At 43.2% G+C, this 24651-nt stretch overlaps 1 protein-coding gene across 1 annotated transcript in view; it reads right to left on the bottom strand.

Annotated features, from left to right (window-relative positions):
* LOC124594898 (acyl-CoA Delta-9 desaturase-like) overlaps positions 1–24651 on the bottom strand; it is a 63770-nt gene that overhangs the window by 38622 nt on the left and 497 nt on the right. The window lies entirely within an intron of this gene.

The raw sequence follows: 24651 nt of genomic DNA, 5'->3' as shown, positions 1-24651 counted from the left end.
GTCGAGAGCAGAAAGGCATGACGCGGGATATAGCTGCATCTTTTGTGCACCATGTACGGGATGTGCATACACGGCATTGTGTGTATCGAGTACCTCAATTCTGTGAACCGACAACGCGACAGGTCTTCTGCCTTGGGCAATAACGTGTGTGATGGAAACTGCTTTCGACGAATGCGGATTGTAACGGTGGATAGACGGCAACATTGGAGCAAATAAATCGGTTCAATACTGGGCAACAACAGTCTCAGAGCAACCTAACCATTCAGAACCGCCACTTCACTATGGAATACAGAAGCCTACGCACGTATTGTGTCATCGTTTGTCACGGCGTAAAGACTCATGGGGCGCAGGAACAGCGCCCTCTGATGCTCGAAAGGGCGAAAATCGCGGTAAATACTGGTACGTGCCGACTGTATGGTCCACAGAAAGTGATACTCCACTTTCTGAGAGAGGATCGTTTACGCAAGTGACGGGATCTGTTTGCATGGGATTAAATTGAGCCCTCGATGAATCTGACAGTGTCATCGGCGACAATAGGAGACTAGTGTCCAATAACGCGCACCTGCATACAGGGTGTACATAACTAAAGTTCCAGTTTCGAAACACTGTAGATTGAAAATCACTTCTCAGAATGATGTCAGATACAAACAGCAGAGCGAAACGTCACAGAACTAAAAAAATGAACGAAAATTTTACCAAAAGATGACGCTTTATGGTTCTTACCGTAAATGGTGTCTGCTACAAATGACAGATGAACCGCAATACGACGGCTATAGTTTGAGTTGCACATTACACCATCCGTACTGTTCAATGCACGTAATTGCACAAGTTCGGCAGTCAACACTTTGTTGGATAAGCCCATCCACTACGGCAAAGTCGCACGGCATCGAGTGAGAAAAACTGGTTTTTAATTGTTCCGAGGTCAAAAACCGCATAAAAAGCAAAATTACGTCGATTTTTAATTGTCCTGGAGCCATAAAAGGCATAAAAAACAAAATGACATCGGTTTGTAACTGTCGTGATAGTGGCGCAAGACATGTTCAATATGCTGTCCAAGGTTTTCTACCCCAACTTGAAATCGAGAACCAGTATGTTCCACAACAGATCCGAGTGTCTCGGGGTCACGTTAAGAATGAGTTTCGCAATGCCTGCCTTCAGTTCTGCTACGTTCGTAATTGGAGCACTCAACCCAAATGTTTCACATAACTCTACAGTCAGAAGTCATACGGATTAAGATCAGGCGATCTGGACGTCCAGGCTGCAGCGAAATGACGGCTGATGATTCTAACATTTCCGAAATGTCCCTGCAGCAGCTGCTACACTATCTCTGTAGTGTGCGGAAGTGCGCCATCTTGCATGAAAATGACCCTGGCCACATATCCATGCTGTTGAACGGTTGGAATGACGTTGGTGCGCATAGCGTTCACCAGGGACAGTGCAGGTCTCATCTTAGTGATGTGCGTGCGGATTTTTCGCTGCCCATATTCTGCAATTCTGCGCACTGACATGTTCTTGGAGATAGAAATGGCCTGCGTCTGTCCATAGAATGTTCCATGTCATTCATTGTCCACTTCCGTGCAAGCAAGTAATTACAGAGCGAACGTTTAGTCTTGGTGGCAGGTTAGCAGAAAGCAAGTGCAGAAGAGCGATGATTTTGTATGGATAGCAATGCAAGATGCGTCGTAAGATTTTATGCACTGTTCTCGCAGGCCTGTCTAACGTTCAGGCAATTCCCCGGCACTGCCTTTTGCACACCACCGCTCAATCCCTCCTGAAATGCTGTGGCCACATCTTCGACAAATGTCTGATCAATTGCTTTCCTCCCTCTGCCATACTGGACATCAAAAACATGTCTTTTCGAATTTTGCAATAATTTTCTCCAGATCCTTAACAGACGTCGGACCAGTGCCTTTTTTCATACCCCTCAGTGCCCGGAACTTCTGCAAAGCTACTGGCGCTCAGTCACCGTTCCTGTAAAAGAAGTTTACTAACAGTGCGCGATCCTTTATGCAAACAGTCACGTAGGGCGTCTCGGGCGCAAACCGAGGAACAGCTGTGTCCTGCACGTCTGTTTGTGTGCCATTCTAACGCCAATAGCTTTTTTTGTTCCATGACGTTTCCGTCTGCATCAATAATGTGCTGTTCAAATTTGGCGTCATTCTGAGCAGTAGTTCTCTTTCTACAGCGTTTTGAAACTGAACTTTTAATATGGACACCTTGTGTTTACTTACAGAAGTTTGCACTTTCAGTGTCTTGGAATCTGTGCCACTAACGTATACGTCGTTACCAAAATGCAAAAGGGATTGTTACACATTATTTAAGTAAGTGTTCCTAACTCGATTGATTACGAATGTTGCAGTACATCCGAACTGAATGTCTGTCAGATGTCGTTGCATATTAAAAATTTAAGAGCTAGCTTTAGCGTCTTCGATTATGTACACGCTGTGCATTTGTGCTTCGCCGCAAAGTAATGCACTTCATACGATTCTCTATGCGAGGGCTTGGCCTCTGGAACTTTCCTGACCGTGCTACACAGCCCTCGGCGCAGAGGAGGCTCCTCGTCAAGAAACGGACTCCGGTGGGCCGCAACTTCCGTGTTGTGCCCTCGCCTGGACCAGCTGTCTGAGGCCAGGTCGTTGCGTAACTCTGGAGACCGAAGCCGGTTTCATCTACACTTTTACTTCCACTTTCGTCGGAGGAAAGTTCAGCCGAGTACGCAACTTGTGCAATAATTTCTCTGTGCCTTGCGGTAGGTTCTGGTTTAGTTGGGTCCTACGGTTTGGAGCCTAACAGGTATCGTCTGTGATCGATGGCAAGTAAACCAGTTATCAACAAGGATATTGTTTTCAAAGCTACAGCACTGTAATAGTCATAATCGTATTGGAAGCGGTATGATAGTCAACAATCATATTGGAGGTGCTATAGTTAATAATCCTATTGGGGGTGGTATGAGTTGGTCTTCCTTCAGTCCAACAACAAGCTCATCCTTTTATTTATGGCAGTACCTAAATACGGAACAATGGCTTGTCCTTCATCACAAATGGAATGGTGATCACTGGGAAACTGTAAGGTGAAACATTTAGATTACACTGTGAGAAATAATATAAGGACTAGCCTTTTATGTACCGTCAGCGACGGGGTTAACAACTGAGCGCAAGCTGGAGTTGGGTAAGGATGGAGAAGGAAATTCGGCAGTGTACTTTTCAAAGGAACTATTCCGTTAGCTATTTAAATGATTTCGGGAAACCATGGACACTCTAGATCTGAATGGCGGAAAGGGTGTTTAAGCCTCGCCACTACCAAATGCAAGTGTGGTGTGTGTACGTCGTAGAATTTACTTTCATATTTTCTAGAGCAATATAACATAACTGCAGCCGCGTTTAACATACTAATACATCGTCATTTGTAGACTTAGAGAAAGCTTTTGACAATGTTGACTGGAATACTCTCTTTCAAATTTTGAAGGTGGCAGGGGTAAAATACAGGGAACGAAAGGCTATTTACAAGTTGTACAGAAACCAGATGGCAGTTATAAGAGTCGAGGGGCATGAAGGTTGGGAAGGGAGTGAGACAGGGTTGTAGCCTCCCCCCTATGTTATTCAATCTGTATATTGAGCAGGCAGTGAAGGAAACAAAAGGAAAATTCGGAGTAGGTATTAAAATCCAGGGAGAAGAAATAAAAACTTTGAGGTTCGCCGATGACATTGTAATTCTGTCAGAGACAGCAAAGGACTTCGAAGAGCAGTTGAACGGAATGGACAGTGTCTTGAAAGGAGGATATAAGATGAACATCAACAAAAGCAAAATGAGGATAATGGAATGTAGTCGAATTAAATCGGGTGATGCTGCGGGAATTAGATTAGGAACTGGGACGCTTAAAGTAGTAAATGAGTTTTGCTATTTGGGGAGCAAAATAACTGTTGATGGTCGAAGTAGAGAGGATATAAAATGGAGACTGGCAATGGAAAGGAAAGCGTTTCTGAAGAAGAGAAATTTGTTAACATTGAGTATAGATTTAAGTGTCAGGAAGTCGTTTCTGAAAGTATTTGTATGGAGTGTAGCCATGTATGGAAGTGAAACATGGACGATAACTAGTTTGGACAAGAAGAGAATAGAAGCTTTCGAAATGTGGTGCTACAGAAGAATGTTGAAGATTAGATGGGTAGATCACATAACTAATGAGGAGGTATTGAATAGAATTGGGGAGAAGAGGAGCTTGTGGCACAACTTGACAAGAAGAAGGGATCGGTTGGTAGGACATGTTCTGAGGCATCAAGGGATCAACAATTTAGTATTGGAGGGCAGCGTGGAGGGTAAAAATCGTAGAGGGAGACCAAGAGATGATTACACTAAACAGATACAGAAGGATGTAGGTTGCAGTAGGTACTGGGAGATGAAGAAGCTTGCACAGGATATAGCAGCATGGAGAGCTGCATCAAACCAGTCTCAGGACTGAAGACCACAACAACAACAACAACAACACAACAACAACAACAACATCGTATGGGGCATGAACTACGACAATTAATATACAATATATGGCCCAGATGACACGCTTTGGGCCCAAAAATGTGTTTTGGCATTTGAACTGTGTTGCCTCAACACACTGCCCCATAAACGTCAACGAATGAGGGAGTGATAACCAAGCGATTTAGTCCCTTTAATCTTCAAACAAACCAACCAACCAACCAACCAATACTCAAGTCTGGCGGACATTTAACTAGGAGGGTTCCTTTCGGCGTTCGATCAGTAGGCTATATGCTGCCACTTTGGCTCTGACGACACGAGATATGGGGCAGTGATTAAGATGCTGGACTGGCATTTCGGTAGGGGGGTGGCAGGCTTCAGATCCTCTCCCAGCCAAAAAAAGTTTCTTATCGTTTACGCAGGCCAATTAAGATGAATGTCGGATACCAGGAGAGTTCTCTGATGTGGATGACGGCTATTTCCTGTCGCCGTCCTTGTACTAATAAGCTCTTGCTGTCTCCAGTGACCTCGTTACCGATGAGAGTATGAGACAAACTCCATTCTTCCTTCCAACTACATTAACACGCCGGAGGGAGAGGCCTACAAACCGTCTTAACTTGGAACTTGCCAAGAAAGCATTAGGCATACGGGGTTTCTTCCTCTCCCGCCCTCGGACTGACCAGTTTTCTTTGAGTGGAATTCAAATTACAGAATGACTTGTCATTTTATTGCACACACATTATCGCCAGAATGAGGATGAAATGAGTTGGCAGGGAAGAGCCGGCCGTTGTGGACGAGCAGTTCTAGGCGCTTCGGTCTGGAACCGACGATACCGATACGGTCGCAGGTTCGAATCCTGCCTCGGGCATGGATGTGTGAGATGTCCTTAGGTTAGTTAGGTTTAAGTAGTTCTAAGTTCTAGAGGGTCTTGTGACCTCAGATGTGAAGTCCCATAGTGCTCAGAGCCATTTGAACCATTTGGCAGGGAAGATTGACGGTTGCCATTTCCATTGCTGTAGCGACAATATGCAACGTGTGCGGTTTTTTTTTCTCCAAAATGCCATACCAGCCTCACTGTCATCTGCAGACAAGATTAACAGGTTTATATTCTAGCACTACCGAACTAAAGACTGTTGTTGTTTGACACGAACACAGGACCACAAGGGATACACCAAATGATTTTCCCATTTTACTACGTAGTGGTTTCGACCAACGTCCTTTAATCTCTTGAAAATAACAATCTCAATTTGATCTTTAGAAGGATGAGAGTCAGTACTCACGAACATTTTAGTCTTAAGCTGCACAAACACAGCCATATCCGTACCCCCAATGAAACCTCTCTCCGCCGGCCGCGGTGGTCTCGCGCAGTCCGGAACCGTGCGACCGCTACGGTCGCAGGTTCGAATCCTGCCTCGGGCATGGAAGTGTGTAATGTCCTTAGGTTAGTTAGGTTTAAGTAGTTCTAAGTTCTAGGGGACTAATAACCACAGCAGTTGAGTCCCATAGTAAAAAAAAAAAAAAAACACCTCTCTCCGTTTAGCTAACAGCTGGACGACTCTGCTCAGTTGCGGCGCTAGAAGCTACAGCAACATAAAATTAAACAGCTAATCTCAACAGTGGCCCCTTTCACATTAGACCTGCAGAGGTGTTTGCAGCCACATCATCCTGCACCTTTCAATCTTAGTCCTGTTGGTCACATAATTCAATCTTTCGAAGGCAGAACTAACGAAAATCTCCTCACTGTTTCAGGTTCCAAGAAATACCCAATGTCGCGGAATTCACAGACTTCTTGAGTTCAAAGAAGTTTCGAAAAAAAACTTCGACACACAAGACTATGAATGATGTTCAAATAATTATGCTTTTCTACTTGCTGAAGTAGTCAACGAATATAAACCACTTTGCAACGGTGGAATGAATAAAAAACTGAAGAAAAGGAAAGTGCTACATTTTTAATGAGGTTGTACTAAATGGGTTGGTGAAAGCAGATAAATACTAAGTTTTCTGCTACCGCAGGCATCCACAGCCTCTAAGAATTTACTAAAAGAATACACTGTCTGTTGTAGGCTTTATTGTACTTTACTAAAGTCGTGCTATTAGCTAATTTCGGCCATGAGCGATTGTCAAGCACGTTTGCTATACGATGTACTACATATCGTGCTCACTACACGCTTATGTCACAAACATAAAACCATGAGTAGTACTCCATCCTGTTGGATAGGACACTAACAAACAGCCTATGCTGCTTCCTGACAATATCTCATTACTTTGTTACAACAAAATGCTCAGAATGACGTCATGCTTCTTGTGCATTGGCCAGCGCAGGTCTCCCTGTAAAAACAACGTGCATTGCGGTTATTTCCGAAATTCAATTGCACTTCAGATTACGAAAATCCGGCCTCACGATAAGACTCGGTTCCCTCCAACGGAAGATCCTTCTACCTCGAACGGTTGTGAAGCGCTTTTCCTGACGACTATTGTTCACTCAATGACAGTGTGCGTGTGGGAGTGTCCTGTTACGACAATTTAACGAACGTAAAATCCCTACACGAAATAAAAGACAAGCTCGTTACCGATGCGCCATATGGAATCCTCATTTCCTACAGCTAGGAAATTTCTTTTAATTAACAAGGCCACATTCATTAGCGGTCAATGCGTGACTGCTCCGCGCATCGGCGGATCGCTTGTCCATCACAGCGTTAGGTCACAGATATGGTCCGCGTCCTTTCATCTGTCCTGTTCCCTGCTACGTACCGAAGAAGGCAAGCGGCGGAGAAAGTGGGCACAGACTTAGAAAGTGAGAGTGCTTCTTCCGCCTGCTGAGCTGGTAGATGGGCTAAGCCCACAATCTTCGAGTAGGCAGCAGACAGCTTCTGCGCACGCTAACTCCGCGCGGGCTTTCGCGAAAGTACGCTGCAGAAGTCAGACAAACCACCTACAAGGCGTATGCATAGTCCCTGCATTATCATACTGTTGTTGTTGTTGTTGTGGTCTTCACTTCTGAGACTGGTTTGATGCAGCTCTCCATGCTACTCTATCCTATGCAAGCTTCTTCATCTTCCAGTACTTACTGCAGCCTACATCCTTCTGAATCTGTTTAATGTATTCATCTCTTGGTCTCCCTCTACGATTTTTACCCTCCACGCTGCCCTCCAATACTAAATTGGTGATCCCTTGATGCCTCAGAGCATGTCCTACCAACCGGTCCCTTCTTCTTGTCAAGTTGTGCCACAAATATCTCTTCTCCCCAATCCAATACCTCCTCATTAGTTATGTGATCTACCCATCTAATCTTCAGCATTCTTCTGTAGCACCACATTTCGAAAGCTTCTATTCTTTCTTGTCCAGACTAGTTATCGTCCATGTTTCACTTCCATACGTGGCTACACTCCACACAAATATTTTCAGAAACGATTTCCTGACACTTAAATCTATACTCGGTGTTAACAAATTTCTCTTCTTCAGAAACGCTTCCTTGCCATTGCCAGTCTAAATTATATATCCTCTCTACTTCGACCATCATCAGTTATTTTGCTCCCCAAATAGCAAATCGTCGTTTTGCTTTTGTTGATGTTCATCTTATATCCTCCTTTCAACACACTGTCCATTCCGTTCAACTGCTCTTCCAGTTCCTTTGCTACCTACTCCGAATTTTTCTTTTGTTTCCTTTACTGCTTGCTCAATATACAGATTGAATAACATCGGGGATGAATAGCATCGGGGAGAGGCTACAACCCTGTCTCACTCCCTTCCCAATCACTGCTTCCCTTTCATGCCCCTCGACTCTAATAACTGCCATCTGGTTTCTGTACAAATTGTAAATAGCCTTTCGCTCGCTGTATTTTACCCCTGCCACCTTCGGAAACCTCCTAATATCGTGTCGGACCCCCTTTTGCCCACAGCATAGTGCAGCAACTCGACGTGGCATGGACTCAAGTCGTTGGAAATCCCCGCAAAAATATTGAGCCATTGCGAAAGTTTAGCCGCCGTAGGGTTTTGTGCACGAAATTAATTCTCAATTATGTCTTATAAACGTTCGATGGGTGAATATATCATTCGCTGGAATTGTCCAGAATGTTCAACCAAATCGCAAACCACTGTGACCCGATGACATGGGGCACTCATCTATAAAAAGTCCATCGTGTTTTGGGAACATTAAATCCATGAATGGCTGCAAATGGTCTCCGAGTAGCCTAACATAACCATTTCCAATCAACGATCGGTTAAGTTCGACTAGAGGACCCCCTTCATTCAAACAGCCCACACCATTATTGAGCCAACACCATCTTGCACAGTGCCTTGTAGACACCTTGGGTCCACGACTTCGTGGAGTCTGCGCCACACTCGAACCTTACCATCATCTCTTACCGACTGAAGCCGGGACTCATCTGGCCAGGCCCACGGTCTTCAGTCGTCTAGGATCCAACCGACAGGATCACGAGCCAAAAAGAGGCGCTCCAGGCGATGTCGTTCTGTTAGTGGAACTCGAGTCAGTCGTATTCAGCCATAGCCCATTAATGCCGCACTGTCCTAACCGTTTCGTTCTTCGCATATGTCCCACATTATTTTTCGGGGTTATTTCACGCAGCGTTGCTTGTCTGTTAGCACTAACAAAAAAAAAATGGTTCAAATGGCTCTGAGCACTATGGGACTCAACTGCTGTGGTCATAAGTCCCCTAGAACTTAGAACTACTTAAACCTAACTAACCTAAGGACAGCACACAACACCCAGCCATCACGAGGCAGAGAAAATCCCTGACCCCGCCGGGAATCGAACCCGGGAACCCGGGCGTGGGAAGCGAGAACGCTACCGCACGACCACGAGATGCGGGCTTAGCACTAACATCCCAATGCAAACGCTGCTGATCTTGGTCGTTAAATGAATGCCGTCGGCCACTGCTTTGTCCGTGGTGGACACGTGCTACCTGAAACCTGGTATACTCGCGAACTCTTGACGCCGTGGATTTCGGAATATTGAATTCCCTAACGATTTCCTTAATGGAATGTCCCAGGCGTCTAACTCCAACTACCATTCCGCATTCAAAATCTGTTAATTCCCGTCGTGCCGCCATAACCACGTCGGAAAGCTTTTCTTGTATCTGAGTACAAGTGATACCTCCGTCAATGCACTGCTCTAAGTTTATAATTTGTGTACGCAATACTAACATTTGTATGTGCATACCCTATCCCATGACTTGTCACCTCAGTGTATATACACAAGATGTAAGTAAAACCCACATTTACATTCTTCAAGCAGGGTAACAGGTTAAAAGAGTGACTCCGATCATGACAACTTTTAATTACGGTTGTTCCAAACAAAAAATTACTCGACAGCAGCTCCATCCGCACATAAAGAACTGCAGGATCAACGTGTAACAATTTATTTTACCAGTCTATACTTCAGCAGCTTGTATCCCATGCAACGTTCAACACATCGTACTTTAATAATAAACATAATGTACGCCATATCTCATGCCGGTGTAAGTCGTATCTAACAACCACGTAAACTTAGAACATTTGTGAGATCCCATTGAATAACAAACGATATTTCTCGCACGTTATTAGGTGCTTCCAGTATATAAAACATTTTTACGTTAATTAACGTAAATATTCGTGGATATTAGGTTTCACAAAAGTGACAAAGTAACAGAAAGTACACTATCGAACAATGTTCAATATCTACCAATGGAGCTGTTATAGCCACAACCTCGAGTGACTAAACGAAGATCCATTGTTGACTATGGATAATTTTTGTTTCTAATGATCGAACACTGCAACTCAGTGCCATGACACTAGCAACAATTCTGACACTATATTATTATTATTGCGTTATTGTAGAAACACGTAATCCTTACGCAGTCAATCCAGTCCAGACTGGTCAATGACGTAGAACTGATAATAAATAGTAATAAACATGTGCCAGCTTAGGTCTCTTACAGCCAGCCGTACATACGCCATATAGCCCGAACAAAGAGAGGTGTTACCAGCTTTGCGTGGCCAGTGGATGATTTTTAGATTAACATGACAACTACAATTCTTGTGACTCTTAGTATTCGTATAGTGTCTACTGGAAATATGTGTTGCTTAAGAGCAATATTATCTTTTACAGGGTTAACTAATTTAATAATTACGTTGGCAATTGAAGAATCATGAAACTTAAAAAATAAAATTGTGATTTCGTCGTCACCTGACGGGTACGTTTTATTACTGGCTGGACTGTTTAACAATTATTCCTTTTTCTATATACTGTAGCTAATCGGCAGCACTTTAATACGTGGGTCACGTCTGTCTTCAGTTTTAAAGAAGGACCCGAGGGATTAAAAAACCTTTAGATATTCACTGGTAGTTGTGCTTGGTATTGTTCCACAATGAGCATCGCATGGCTGGATGACGTCACAATGATTTACTTGCTCGCGAACTGGAACAGACGCTCTGGGCGTGTCCTCAGGTGACCCCTCACGCCACCATACGAAGCCGCCACCAGCGCCGCTAGCGGAACTCCTGTGTACTCTACCCGCATCGCACCATGCCACGCCATCTCACCTCATGCTCGTTCGGCCAATGGTTGCGACTCTTGGCGATGACGTCACAGTACCACGGAGATCCGGGCGTCGTACGATACTGCTTCTCGAGGAACTGGTAGAATACAGAGGAAATTGCGAAGCAGACGATGACAAGCTATATTGACTTTACCCGCTATCAGCAGCGAACCGAATACACTAAGCAGTGCATTTCAGTGCAGCATTGTTCTAGTTCGACGAGTTTACTGCGGCGAAACAGATTTGGATAAAAAGCCAAAATTGTGTTCCAGGCAAATGGCGAACCTTGTTCGTGATATTCAAGACAAACACTGCTTAAAATCCAAAATTCAGCGCAATTTCAACCGAGTTTTCAATTCTCTCAAAACCTTCACACCTAATATCATCAATGCCTATTTCCCTGGTGTAGATTCCATATTGATAAGACGCAGTTCCTTCCACGCAGCCTGCAGCTGCTGCCATCGCAGTGTGATTGAAGTGCGCGATAGATTCCCACGAAGAAGTTGTGACCTGCGGCTGATGGCAGTGCACGAGGAAAATTATTTTTCTGATTTTCTTGTCGTAAAAAATCCTGTATATAAAGGAAATAAAGCTACATCAACTATTGAATTAGTTTACCGATAGTGGGTTTCCTTTTCATCACTTAAAAAAATCTTTCGGGTTTGCTCATTTTCTTTACTAAATAATACCAATTCAATTTTGAGAATTTTTTCCGTATCTTATTGTTTCACATCACAGCGTTATGATAAAGTGGCTACTTTTTAATGGTTGATATTGGTCATAGCTATTGTGATGCATATAAATTACTGGTCAGTGTCATTGTTAGCTTCAGTCGTGTGCAATTCGTTGGCGTGGACGCACATTTCGTGAAATATTGATCGCGATTTATTCTTATATTTACTGCAGGTACAAAATGACGAGAAAGAAGATGGCATTCTACTCCAAAAGTTACACAATGGAGGAGATGAAACATTCCATTCTTTAGGACAAGGATTGACGAAAGTTTCTTTATGGCACCGCGGGTTCTTCAGATTAAGCACTGCCCAGTTAAAATGTGACCTACACCTAGTCCAAGAAGATCTCAGGACAAACACACATTTGCATCCAATAACACACGACGAAAAATTTGACGTAACAATAAGGTAAGAGGAATCAAAATAGTTCGTAGACTACAGTGATTTAGTTACCATTGGTTTTGTTGTGGAAGAATGAAAACCATTTACAATGATCTCTAATTTGCTGCCCTATCAGGCTGTGCATAATCAGCTTTGGCCAGGAATGACAGGGAAAGTAAATAATGATTGGTTTCATAACGCGCGTCCTGCGAAACCGTTACTACTAACGCCGGCCGGAGTGGCCGAGCGGTTCTAGGCGCTACGTTTGGAACCGCGCGACCGCTACGGTCTCAGGTTCGAATCCTGCCTCGGGCATGGATGTGTGTCATGTCCTTAGGTTAGTTAGGTTTAAACAGTTCTAAGTTCTATGGGACTGATGACCTCCGAAGTTAAGTCCCATAGTGCTCATAACCATTTGAACCATTTCGTTACTACTAACGCAATGTCATGCAGGAGGCGGCGTTTGCAACGCACAGTCAAATGGACCAGTGAAGTACGAGTACTTGGAAAACTGTGTCATAGCGCACGCAGACTCAGTACTGTTTTACACCAGGCCAGTAATTTAGTGCACCTCAGGGAAGGCAAAATTGAAGGTCAAATGTCGGCGTATGCTAACAGATCTGTAAAGATGGGGCGAATCTTGCAGCAAAGCTTATAATGACTCTAGAACAATGCTTTCCAACACTGAGAACGTCTGAAAGATCTTTTGACTGTCTATTTAAAACCGAAGAGTACCTTCTTATTTATTTTAGTTCAAAAACACACACAAAGCACGTGCGCTTCTTGCAATTGCGGAAATAGGTTGTTACGCAAAACATTAACCTAATGGTTTCTGTTTGATAGCTTCTCGAACGCTTTCACCAACGCATCGATTACGGCTGCCTTCCTTTATTTTATGTAGCTACAAAGGGTATTTCATATTCACAAGCACTCCTGTTCTACGGAATCAGTAGCAGCACAACTGTATCATCACTTTAACGAGCCACACGGCCGACGCTCCGTATCCAAGAGGCGACTTACAGGGAGTGCAGGTGAGACGAATTACTAATTCTACTATAGCCAACGGGTGTGCGGGCTGAAATATACCAGTCGAACTTCTGCTTTCCACTTTTCTGGGTCGCACCTGCTACATTATTCAATTAAATTACCAGGCTGAATACTGAAGTATAAGCTCCTTTAGTTACTAAATCACTCGTCACTGAGCATAAATGTAGGCCTATACTGAACGAGACGTCATTTCTGTGGCAGTCTGTGAGTAAAGAACTTCGCTGCTTTCTTCCCAACAGGAAACGCGGTCGTCAGAAGCACTGCCCGTGACGACAACGGAACAAGCCGCAAGCCAGCAGGGGCAAACCGGCAGATATCGCCTTCCACGTGGCAGTCCATCACCGGTCTAAAGCTGCAACACTGCCAGTCTACGCCACCGAGGCAGTCGACTAACCGCCGTATCGTAAAACCTTTACCTCAATATTTATTGGTGCAACTACAATGCAGGCGAGGCGCTAGGCGCTATAAAGGTATTTCTTGAGTAGCACCCTTGTATTGGCTTTATTTTCCCACTCAGTAGTAGTGCTCCGTCTTTTAACTACTTACAGATGCAGTTGACGAGTTGGTAATGTCAAAAATGACAGTTATGGCACTACTAAAAGTGAAACAACACCTGGCACCAGCGCTACAAAACAGTTCGCAACACAGACAAAATATTGGGCCTATCAAACATACGAGAATTCGAGTCACTGTATTAGATAACGAATCCTTTTCTGAAAAGGTAGATAGAACTAAAAAACTTGAAATCAAGTAGGAGCATAATGAATTGTCTCGCAAGAAAGTTGGAATTTTGTGGTAAGGTTCTATGGGACTAAACTGCTGAATTCATCGGTCCTTACACTTACATACTACCTACATTAACTCTAACGTACGCCAAGGGCAGCACAAACACCCATGTCGAGGGATGACTCTAACCTCCGACGGGGGCAGCCGCGCGAACCATGACAAGGCGCCCTTGACGACGCTGTTACCTCCCGCGGCCGTCTCGCAACACATTTCTTGTATAAAATGTACTTGACGCTTGTCACGATACATTTGGATACAATTCCAAGCTTTCATCGTCCTCCAGTGGATTCTACAAGAACGCAATCGTCAAAGATATGACGTGAATCCAAAGATGCAAATGATGTAGTAGTGCTCCATTTAGCCAATAATTCTGTCGATTCAAGCTATCATTGACTTCGTTTACGTCCTTCACATTTTCCAAAAGACGAAAAGCGTATTTCGGAAATAATTATCGCTGTGGTGTTTACATGTTAAGCTCTGAAGCCACGTTAAATGTGGCGTATGGAAAATAGCCGTTCGAGTTTCTGATTTGGAGAACAAAGTCGCAATATCTCGTGACAAATATTACGGACTGCTTCAGGCTTCGTCTAATATTTCTGCTTCTCCTTCCTTGCACAGTTAGTCACACCGTCCTTTTTAGTCGAATATTTTAAAAACAATGACAGCCCAAGCACATTCTATATGCGTTTACATGGGAGCGAAAATCGATGCGGAAGTGGTTAACAGGGAGCTAAAAACGGATTCAGAATCGATTTTGGTGTGTTTACTTGACCTACCAGAAGCGGCATTGGTAAATCCGTTTATGAAATCCGACTTTGGGAGCGCATGGAAACAATATCTATGAACATCACTTTCTTCTCTGACAAAGACAACTCACCGCTTAGAAGAAAACTGAATTTAAATTTAACGTTACATGGCAGTTCAGAGTTTTAATTCCATGATATTTATAAGCTGTTTAATGAAAGTAGCGTTTAAAAGGACATTAATCCCGCTAAACGACAATGTCAAAGACACTCTGGGGTATATAAAACTCCAGTATGTCTTATTCCTAAAAAGTACTGTATGCTGTTTTCCTGTAGTTTATAAATCAATGCCAAATTAAAAACCTATTATTTTTTAAAAAAATTATTAGCATTAGTATTAATATAAGAATCAACACGTAGGTATAGAAAAACACAGACTAAAATTTTTTGCTCCTTAGCTATGCAATATTAAAACTAAGACAACTATGTAACGCACTGTACCGATAATGACAAACACATTCCCAAGAAACAACGTTAAATTTGCTCACGAAATGATGTTGCAGATTTTTGCAGTAGTGTTTCCCAGCCACATGGTTCTTTGAAGCTGGTTTTCACTCGATGCAGTCAAAGCACATCTGCACTCTGTGTTCATCACAAATGATTCTGGGGCACGAAGTGCAGATATTTTGTTTTTCTGTCACAACTGAGGGGACAGAAATTGCATCTTCGTTTGTTCCTGTCTACTTCTGCTGGTCGCCCTGCTTGGTCGGAAGGCACACCTTAACATCGTAGATCACTGTGTAAAGCCTGCGTCAATGAGTCGCCACTTCAACTCGTGCCCGCAGAATAGGTTTTACCACTGATCATGATAGTTGTTTCACGAATGTTCTTTTCACCTTTTGGTTCTCATCGCTCATAATGTACAGAATCACTGCATTTATAGAACTTTGGTCCATAATATCATACCAGACACAATGGCCAGCAATTCTATATTCGACTTACAATGTAGGTGTGACAGTCAAAAGAGCAAGGGTCTCCTTTAGTTACATTATAAAACATTATCACTACAGCTTTCTTCGCAGTTTCATTAACTTCTTTGCTGCAATGCATAAAGGATAAATCGAAATGTTTCTGTTTTTCTTCGGCGAGTTGAGTCACATGCAATAGGCGTCAAAGACAAACAAGGAAGCACCTTCAGCTTTCTTGGAAATGAAAGATAGTGATAATTTTCTCTTGTTATTCCGAACAGTGATATTACTTCGTTGATTGAAGGTCCTCACATAGCAGTATAGTATTTTTTCTTGATAAAGTGGTTTCATTTTACCGGCATATTAATGTGTGTGAGAACTTATGGGACTTAACTGCTAAGGTCATCAGTCCCTAAGCTTACACACTACTTAACCTAAATTATTCCAAGGACAAACACACACACCCATGCCCGAGGGAGAACTCGAACCTCCGCCGGGACCAGCCGCACTTACCGGCATATGCTGCTGTATTTAACACGCAATACTTTTTTGAATTATTGAGCTTTACAATATTTATCCTATATTTATAAGGTTTACTTCTCATGTAAATATAGAATGGGCATCTATCTCTGAGTCCAGAGTTGCTCAGCTGATTTGCCGGTAATCCAATCTCAGATATTATCCTACAATTTTAAATCTGTCCCCCATGATATAGTTGTTCGATAAACAGAGCTTCAAAAGCTGGCAGACCAAAGTTGTTCTAAATTTCTATGACAGTTGGTTACTCCATTCAGACACAACAAACCAAGGAATGATTGTTCGCTTTCAGGTGAAGTCTCAAAAAAGAATCCTAGCTGTTGTTTATCTGTTCCAGTTATTTTGGCCAAATAAGTAGATTCCACGACTCAACTCTGACTCGTCCATTGGCAAGTGGTGGACGAATTAGCAGGTTCCTAGCTAATGAACCGTCAATCTTTTCTGGTTCATGAATGCTCCGCTACTCGTCTTTTCTCCAAATGCGAGCTGCCACGTTTCTTATTCTGTGAAGGTGCACTGATCATTTGGAAGTCCAGACCCTGTGGCCTGAGAATCTTGCAGCAGTCCACCAGATGTCTCAGTGGATTTGAACTTTACATTGATCAGCCAGAACACTATGACCACCGAGCTACTGTCGGTATAAACCCGTCAGGCGATAGTAGCGTCACCTGGCGAGGCATTACCGCTCGTCAAACGCACGCACAGTGCATGTATTTTCATTGAGAGTGTTGTCCATGGGTAGTTTGGGGAAGGTGCGCAATCTGCGTTTGATCGAGGGCAGATTGTGATGGCCAGGAGACTAGGCACGAGCACTTCGGAAACTACACGCTTTGGCCGTTGTTACGGGGGTGCTGCGGTGAGTGTCTTCAACACGTGGCGAAACCAAAGTGAAACCACGTCCAGACGTCGTAGGAACGAGCGGTCACCCTTCATTATGGACACTGTAGGCTGGGCAGACTGGTAAAACAGGACAAGCGGCGAACTGTGGCGGAACTAACATCAGACTTTTTGACTGGACAGAGTATAAGTGCACCGGAACACTCCTAACGATGGGCCTCCGTAGCCGACGATCCATAGAAGTGCCAATGTTAACAAAGGGTTCAAATGGCTCTAAGAACTACGGCATTTAACATCGGAAGTCATCAGACTTAGAACTACTTAAACCTAACCAACCTAAGGACTTCACACACATCCATGCCCGAGGCAGGATTCGAACCTGCGACCGTAGCAGCAGCGCGGTTCCGGACTGAAGCGCCTAGAACCGCTCGACTACAGCGGCCGGCCCCAATGTTAACACCAAGAAATCTGTAACTACTACTGAAATGGACACGTGCCATCGGCACTGGACGATGCTCTGTGGCAGAGCATTGCAGGGTCTGATGAATCCCAGTACCTTCTTAATTATGCCGATGGAAGAGTGCGAATCCCTTGTCTTCCAGGGGAGAAGCTCCCTGACACCTGTACTGCAGCACGGAGACAAGCTGGTGGCGGCTCCATTATGCTCTGGGGGACGGCATCCATAAGTCCAGTGGAGCTCGTGCAAGGCACCATGATGGCCAAGGAGTATAGTACACTGGCTGCAGAATAAGTAAACCTCTTCACGACCATGACGCTTCCAATGCGTTACGTCGCAAGGCCAGGAGTTTGGTGGAGCGTCTCGAGGAAAACAGTGGCGAGTTCCAATTGATGTGCTGCCCCCGCTCCCTCCCAAACTCGCCGGAACTGAACCCGACCAAACACATCTGGGATGTGATTGAACACGGCGTAAGGTCCCCGGAATTTACGGGAATTAGGTGACTTGTGCGTGCAGATGTGGGGCCTACTCCCTCCACCGACCCACCAAAGCCTCAGTTTCCATGCCACGAAGCTTCGCCGCTGTTATCTGTGTCAAAGGTGGACATACTGGCTATTAGGTTGAGGGTCATAATGTTCTGTCTGATCCGTGTACATTACCTCCTCCTCCTCTAGCTTCATCAGACACTTGAGATTCTTCCACAACATGGTCTGGATCCTCATCAATAATACCACCACCGGAAGACATCAGTGTCACTGTGTTCAAGTTATAGAGCCATTATTTACCTCCGTTGCCTGTCAGCAGATTGGACGTAACAAAAAACACTAAAGTAAAGCACAGTAGATAGACAACAGGAAACAGCACTTGATGATCGACAGAAAGCACGTCACGATCGGGTGCTGTGAACCCCACGCCAAATACGAACGTAATTTGCAGACTGACCAACATTTGCCAAGGCTAAATGGAACTGATAACGAAAAAAAATATAGGGTATGGCAGTAGTGTAATACAGGATTAAGGATGTATTCTAGTATCTGACAACTATCAGTTTTAAGAGAGCTGATTTGTTTAGTTGGACTGATAACGAATTGGAAGCACAATAGATAACATACAATATATTTGCTCACGCACAGTACTCGTTACAGGTTCTCGTTACCAAATATGCAAAACAAAATGTAAAGAGGTCAGCGCGAAAGTAATAAAGGACATGATCCTGGATTGCTAAGTACTAGGTTTTCGCAGTTAGCGGTACTCCAACAAATAGGCTAAGCAACATCCCCCACGTTTTCTCGCCTCAGTATGATTCGGCAACTCATTCCCAGTTGTATACTTCGCAAAACTCAACAATGGCGTTGCCATACACTACACGATTAGTGAGTAAAAGATGAGTCAGTTCTGGTCAAAAACTTAAGGTTGGTTTCATGCAGCTCTCCATTCCTATCAATCTCTCTCTCTCTCTCTCTCTCCATTTTAGCATAACTGCTGCATCCCACATCACAGATGGCTAAATTTATCCCCTTTCCAAGAGTCACTCCTCCAAATTAAACAGAGCCCTTAGCGTGTCTCTCAAGTTTTCATTCTGTTTATGTGCATATTTAGCCATCAGCTACGGCACATTCCATTCCATTAACCATCGAACTGGTTCCCTTTCAGTCTCGGCGTCTACTGCTGTCAACAAACCTTACCTTGATTTTTTGTCCACAAGAAGTATTTCGTAATTCGTGATAGTCCTGTATCTCCCTCACTATCTCTTTAGTACTCAGATTAAAGACCAGTGCTGACACAGCAACCTACCTTTAGCTTTCCTGACTTTAGCCTCTTGGATCATTCCGTCAGCGCTGACTACTCCAGTCTGCTTCGCATTAGTCATATACAACATGTCAAGTTGGCCAATCAGCTTCCTAGTCCTGAATCTGTAATAGCCGGTAATTGTCGGATGGGTTTGGTCGCTAGTCAACTGTTTTTGGCTACAGCCAGCGTTACGTAGCTCACAGCACTGTAGTTTTGACTGCTAGGGATGCATCCCTGTACACCATCTCCCACAGTAAAGAGCATAAAGTATTTGATGCCGTAATAACTTTTACTTATGATTAATCTTTTGGATGGTGCGGTAACTACGATATCTATAGTCCATGCGATGTAGTTCATAATTAACAACACCTTTGGCCACGTTTGGTAAGCAGACTTACGTCGAAAGCATGTTGAGGAGCTGGAAAGCTCCGCTGAGAATTACTCAGCCGAAGAGCTAATACACACGCGTGGCTAACACAGCTTCATTTGTGACCCTGCGCTAATTGAAAACGGCGACCGTGCTTAAAGCCGACACTCCGCTATACAGAGCAAGGAAAGTTCGCTTCCACACAAAACTACTGCAACTTTAAAAACCATTTTTTTTCTCAACGACAAAATACACTGTCCGTTAGATATTTTTCTTCTTTTATTTATGTGGGCAGCAATCACTGGTTTTACTGAAGCAGTTACCAGCGCTATCTGTAATCTACAACCATCTTCAGCTCCAATGTTGTAGCATAATCATGTGCCTCTGTGCTACGAGATTTCTTATGCCGCAACACTGGTTCTGAGGATGGCTGTATATTACAACCAGACCGACAATGTACGAGTAAAACCTGCGATTGGTGTCCATATAAATAGAAGAACAAGAATAACACGTTAATAGTGGTATGACAAACGAAAGTGCACAATCCGCCTGGAATGTCTACACAACGCTTTTTTCTATTTATTCATTGTGACTTACAATGAATGTAAACCGTCAGAATACAAGCATGCTCTAATTCGGTCACGGTTCAGAGAAATACGTTTTATTTGTAAGATGTGACTGCTATCATTTGTATATAATATGTATTTCATTACAGTAACTAACTTTTTTCCATCTGGTATTGAGAAAATACTGTCATTTCATAAACGTTCACTTGATACACGATTCTAACAAAACCTCTGTAATGTTCCATTTTGCTAAGGAGGCTTCAATGCAACTGCATGTCTGACTGCATGTCTGACCAGATACTGCGTAATTGCCGGCCGGTGTGGCCGTGCGGTTCTAGGCACTTCAGTCTGGAACCGCATGACCGCTACGGTCGCAGGTTCGAATCCTTCCTCGGGCATGGATGTGTGTGATGTCGTTGGATGTGTGTGATGTCGTTAGGTTAGTTAGGTTTAAGTAGTTGTAAGTTCTAGGGGACTAATGACCACAGCTGTTAAGTCCCATAGTGCTCAGAGCCACACTGCATAATTACCTAGACTGATCACTAGGCGCCAGTCTCAAACTACGTGACGTGATGGACGGCGTCGCAGGGAAACCCCGCCCACTTGGCTGTGAGCCTGTATGTGCAGAGGTGCCAGACTGCGCGGAGGCAGCACCAGATAACCAGCTCTGGCCGTGGCCTTGAAGCTCACGCGACCAGCTGACGGGCCATGAGCTATCTGTGTCACAACCTCTCCAACACCACTCACGTTGCCGTCTCCGCCACGGCTTCGCGGCGCCCAAACGTCATATCATACACATAGCCTTCACAGCGGCTCGCACCTACAGTTCTCCACCCTACGGAACGAAACTGCTACACCGTCTGCAATCGATACAGGGTGTACTGCGATAGCGATGCTTTAGGAATTGATCGATCGATCCTTCCCACAGTACCAGTATGATTCAAACCGTTCGAAAATCGGAAAAAACTTCCAATAGGTTCATGTGTAATTAGTAAAGCAAATTGGTGTTCATCGACGGGTTCAAAATAAAGAAAAACGCGTCTTCCCAAAGTTTCTGGTTATGAACTAAGTTAAGGCGTTCCAAATTACGTCATGTTTTTAATGTTACCGTCCCATGAGTAAAACACTCAGAGATAAGTTACAGAGGAATCTGGTTATAGAAGAAGTGTGCTCTGCACGTCTGAAACGATGGTATATTTTCAGCAGGTAGGAAATACTGTTTAAGATGTACAGCTTCCTTCTCTGGTGTTCATCCTGTCCCACGGGCCTGCTGTTTTCACGATCTGGTAAATTTATTTTCATTTCACTTCGGCGCTGTGCCCGTTCCATTACAAAACTATCCATAGCTACTTCTGTATAGCAAAATTACTCTTCCTACAATTTGTCAGAAGGTTTATGGTACCTCGAAAATTTTATTAAACAACAGTTTCAATAATTAGTCTCCCTCATTTTCCAAACCCGAAACAAGAGTGGAAAACGTCATCGCTATTCGATATTCGAATGCGCCGTTAATACTACATGGTTGCTGATGGGAACAGCTGACTTCATATATATCAAGTGATCTCGACCGGTATTTAATGCTTTCTGATTGTTGCCTACGTTAACTAACGGACAACTCTTGAGTTTACGCCGAGTACAACTACGAAATTAGAAATGACACGTGGAGATGAGTAACTGAATTTATGTTAGACGCATTAAACGCTGTGTATGCTTGCAAGTATTTCGATATATGTGTGTTCCTGCAAATCCTCTGCATTACACTTACGCGAAACACTCTAGGAATCACTAGACTCGTTTCGCAGATTACATACATATTTTCCTTTCTGCACTAGCAGCCTCTTGCGATTCTAAGTAGCAGTAATCTGGGCTATTGATCGTTAGATAGCCTCCTTTGCTGAAGCGCTATAATTGCCCGTTATTACTGCAACAATCAATTACTTTCATTACCGAACACCTAAATTATCCTTTGTTATTTAATCGACAAACATAAATTAATCAGCACTGCTTTAATAGAAACAATTACATGTTCTCCTTTGCTACGCTCATTGTACGCATTTATGGCTAGCTTCCATTCACAGTTAAAGCAAAAATACCACAACAGAAAGAAACGATTACGTACCAAACAACTCATTACATATCAATCAAGTTGTTTAACTATTTCACGCTCTGAAATCTCTTTAGACAGCTCTTATTTCTGAATACGGATAAATAAAAATGCGAAATTTACAATTTTTTTAGCGATTTGTGTGTCACTTCTCACGAAATATGGCACTGGACATAATGATGGGCCAATATGGAAATGCTTACCTGCAACGAACACCACTTGCAGCACAATTAAAGCCTTCGTTGTCTTCCATAAATTTTGTTAATGATTCCTATATAACTAAAACGTTACGTCATGAACGTATAAATACAACGTCTCTCACTTCGTGAAATGTAAAACTTCAGCAGCCTTCGGCTTCATGAATAAGTACTCGCAAATGGAGTCAGTCTTCTCAAAAATATACGGCGTAGGGATATGAAATAGATGTCACATTTGTTCAGTAGCGGAGAAATAAAGTGGAGTCTTCAATTCATTACCACGGTACGGTCAGAGAAATTAGTTGCAAAAGATTCAAACCTATATTACAATACTTTGTGGCTAACACCCATGGAATCAGAAGAGGGAAAACAGAGCAATGGAAGCAACACACTTCACTACAATTTTGGAGAGGCAAGAACGTTCTGGAAAGATGTGTCCAGGTGGCGTTCCAGCTGCAGCATCGAGTACTCGATAGGAAAAAAAATAGCAAAAAATCGACATGGGGAATACTTAAAAACGGCTTAGTAACATACGTTTGTAGAGTGACACGTTTCCGAAGTCCGGTATACACCTCCACTAAAGAACAAGTGCTTTGTTTCAGCCTAGCGTTGCAGTAATCGGTGAAAATTGTGGTCCGACATTTATATCAAAAAATCTATACCAAAGTTACGTTCCACATCAATTCAAATTTTACCGGTACCTACGAGGAATCGTTTACAAATGTACAACGTGGATTCCTCTGTTGCGCGTTCAGATATAAGAATAAACTTAGAGAAATAAAGGCAATTACTTCTATTAAATATGGGGCAGAACAATATGGCTGTCTATTGTTTCGCCATACAAAAATTGCAATCAAGAATTTTACTTACAAACTGTAATGGAGAAAGTTTGATCGCGTTCTGAAGATTTGACAGGAATCCTCTCTTCAGTAGACAGGAGGCACACTATTCTGAACCTTTCTACGGCGGATTATGTAAAACCCTAACTTATCTGCCATGATTATGGCAATTTGACAGAATTAAGCAGAGCAAAGTCACATGAAGGTTACCAGATGTGAATCAATGCGATACAGCACAGAATAACTTCTTCCAGTTTCAATTCAGCTACTTATGCACATCCGTTAGAACATGCGCGACTAACTGGGGACAAACGAAGTGTTTCTGTGATTTGGATTTGACTTTCAAGCGCGGACTCTTTGAAGTTGGAAATTCTAGCAGTTTTTACCCATGAAGTCTACTTAGCGACCAATTAAACATCATGTACTGAGGTGATAACGAGTACAGATCTATGAATTATCGTGCAATGATTTAGGAAATCCGTAGTGACGTATCGTAAGCTATCTAATCAAGCGATGGTTCTTATTTAACTGAAGAGTAACTCACACCGAGCAAGCATCTGACAAAGACTGCTTTACGTAATTTGCAAGTTACACACAGAAAACTTTTGAGGTTCTAGGAATCACCTACATTGTCTATAACGTGTTAACGTCAGAGTTCACTCACTGTAAATTAAATTTATCTAACAATCTGATATCAACAACATAACTTTCTGACAATAGCGAGCTCAAGTTTTTAAAAGGTATACCATTTACCGACGTTCCGCCCCCTCAATATACTTCGCACGCCGTATTTCGCAGGAAACGGCGTTCATCCGCCACACCGTAACGAGCAACATGATGATTATAACATAACAACGCATTGTACCCTTTTGAGGTGAATGACCGCTAGAAGCAATGATATATTTCAGACAGGACTTTCGTGTCCCCATATCCGATTATATTACTGCGATTTTTCCCCAAATAGATGAGAAAAGCAATGATGGTTTCAACTATAAACTCTCATCACACGTTTTCAGGTACAATGAAACCAAACAGAACGTTTTGGGTAAGTATCTATGATGTCGCAGAGAGAGCGGATTCGGCATTCATTTTCCTCCCGGGCAGTGCAAAAGTGACAGCTAGTTGTTATATCTCTGTTCACGATCCGCCATTCTTCTCACTAGTAAATTCGCAGCCTCGTTCCTGCAGATTACACTGCGGGTGGTAGATTTGCACACGTAACATGGTGATATAAATGCTACTTTTCTTTAGACAAACTAATATTGTACATTACCATTATTTATCTTAGTGGAAA

This window comes from Schistocerca americana, chromosome 2 (genome assembly GCF_021461395.2).
Source record: "Schistocerca americana isolate TAMUIC-IGC-003095 chromosome 2, iqSchAmer2.1, whole genome shotgun sequence".
NCBI lineage: Eukaryota > Metazoa > Arthropoda > Insecta > Orthoptera > Acrididae > Schistocerca > Schistocerca americana.
This window is presented reverse-complemented; position numbering and strand designations above follow the sequence as displayed.